Source organism: Peromyscus eremicus, chromosome 6 (genome assembly GCF_949786415.1).
Source record: "Peromyscus eremicus chromosome 6, PerEre_H2_v1, whole genome shotgun sequence".
Lineage (NCBI taxonomy): Eukaryota > Metazoa > Chordata > Mammalia > Rodentia > Cricetidae > Peromyscus > Peromyscus eremicus.
The window spans coordinates 2,378,626-2,381,428 of record NC_081421.1 but is presented as its reverse complement, the minus strand read 5'-3'; positions in this window follow the sequence as shown (position 1 = coordinate 2,381,428).

The window sequence follows — 2,803 nt, the reverse complement described above, 5'->3', positions numbered from 1 at the left end:
CCTAATGTCAATCTATTTTTATATGTGCTAGCCTTCAGAAAGCAAAGTAGGAAAGTATACATACAATTTCACAGCCACGTGAATTCTGTTTATGCTGAGAAAGAATGACTTGATGACTTAAAAAAAAGACTTCTCTTTTTTGCACTAATTGTGGATCTTTGAGATACCCAAAAGAATTTTCAGCACATAAGCTAAATGAAACCATGATCTCAAAGTGTGATCTCAGATAACATTGTAGAAGGCTTTCTTATGCAGGGAAGAGCCTGGCCATGAGAGTGCCATGAACTTCTGTAATGTTATCTCTTACTTGCTAGATCTCCTGCCTACTAGGAACCAAAATGGCCTTTTGATTTAAACTGAAGAAAATGCTTCTTCCTGTCTTTAGGATTGAGAGTAGGTCATTTGTCGATAGAGTGATTTTTATTAATTCTTTGAGAATTTTGTACATGCATGAAATGTGTTTAGATTATATTCTCTCCCTAACTCCTCCCAGGTTCACCCCTCACCCCTCCTGCCAACTTCATGTTCTTATGTTTTAAATAACCCATGAGTAGTCTGTCTGTGCTGCCCACATGCTCACGGGGTATGGGGTGCTCCCCTGGAGCATGGTTTATCTACCAGGGACCACACCCCTAAAGAAACTGACTCTTCCTCCCCAGAAGCCACAACTGTCAGGTGGCTCCTCAGTAAATGCAATGTTTATGTTTTATTTTCTGCAAATTTAGGAGAAATTTACAGATGCAGACATGGAAAAGTGATTCCTCAGGGCTTGTGAGACGCTGCCCATTCCATGCTGGGATGTTGACTAGTTTGTCTTGTGGAGGCGGCCTCAGCTGCTGTCAGTTTGGGGGTACATGGGGTCCTGTCACATCCAAAAGATGTCAGTTCATCCAGTCTCCCTGGACATCTGATTCATTCACAGCCTTGCCACCTCCTCTTCCCCCATGTACCCCAAGCCTTTGTGGGGAAGGGTGTGGTATAGACTAGGAAATTTTGAAGTATGATTGATATTCTATTAAAATTTGAAATGGTTGTTATTGGCTTTAAGGAATCACTTTTCCATGTCTGCATCTGTAAATTTCTCCTAAATTTGCAGAAAATAAAACATAAACATTGCATTTACTGATAGTGTAGATTTTTACTCAGTCATTAGAGTTTATACTAAAATCCAGTAAGTGATTTAAAAGGGAAGAACCTGTTCATATCAAGGTAAAGAATATGGAATCCTTTAGTAGGTAGTCCCCACTTCCACAGAAGACAGGAAAGACATTTGCTGATTGTTTTAAGCTACAAATAGGCAATAAAATACTCCATGATTATTTTAATTTTTGTTGATTTTTAAAGGTTGATTTGGTTTTTATAGTTATGGTCTGTTGTAATCATTTCTGAACCTGTAGTTGGCTAACTTACAGATTTCATTTGAGATTGGTTAATGAATGTGCTTTGAGAATAAAATGGTCTCTGAATTGCCTTGCCTCAAATTATTCATTGGGCTTGGATTTCAGGAATTCAGAACTAATGGGGACATTTTTCTTTCAGGCTAAGGACATATAGTAGTTGTTGAAATGGATTGGTACATAGTGTCCAGCCAGTCTTTGCTCGGTTGTTTAAGAAACAGAGTGACAAGTTGCGGGTCATTCGTTAGACCAGAGATGTGCGAGCACTGTCCACTGACCAGATTCCACTGGCTAATGTTTCCAAAAATACATTTTCTTGGGGTGCTTACACTCATTTGCAGGTTCGCTGTGACTTCTCTTGCCAACACACCAGCTGTTGTAAGAATGTAGCCCCCAACTGAAAGTACTGACCTCTTTATAGAAAGTGTGCCGACCTCCTGTATAGACTAAAGAAGAGGACACTTCGTCTCCATAGAGTTGGAGCAAACCACACTTTAGACTTGTGAATATGCTCACCAAACCTCACCATTCAAGGTCTTTAAGGAGGCCAGTTACACAGGCATAATTAAATCTTCGGCCATTGGAAGATTAACTCGGTCCCAGCCTTGCATTTATTCCCCTGAGGTCGAGCACTTAAAGGACAGAGCCAAAAGTCCCAACTTTCTGACTACATGATTGGTTATGACAACCAGCCCCTCATCTATGTGACATTAAACTCCTCAGGTATGCCTAAAGGGGAATGAGGAGTAATCAGAGACATTCTGTGATTCTCAAGGGTTTTCAGAGGTTGGTCAGGAACCAGGTACTAAGACCACTAAGACCGAATATCTATTAATATTTGTTTTATGTGTGTGTGCATGTCTTTATGTGGACCATGTTTGTACAATATCTGTGGAGACCAGAAGAGGGCATCACATCCTCTGGAACTAGAATTGCAGGCAGTTGTGAGCTGTCTTATCTGTTGAGAATTGAACCCCCCTCCTCTATAAGAGCATCCAGTGCTCTTAGCCAGTGATCCTTTCTCTAGCCCCCAAATATCTCTTCCTATCTCACCCCCTCACAGAACATCCAATTACCTGTGTTCACCATAGTTCACAAAATTAACCACATCACCCTAGCCTAGTTTCCATTGTCCCGAGTCCTACTGTGGTTTGTGCGCTCATGTTCCTTCCCAAATTTGTGTTGAAACTTGACACAGTGCAAGTGTATCAAGAGGGTGGGCCTTGAGGAGGTGGTTAGGCCATGCAGCCTTTGTCCTCACGGCTGGGATTAGGCCCTTCTGAAAGAGCTGGAGGAAGTTAGCAAGGTCCCTTTTCTGGTCTTCTGCTTGTTTCCCATGTTGGAAGAAGCCTTGTACTATGTAGGGACACAGCAACAGTGCACCATCTTGGAAGTCAAGACCAGGC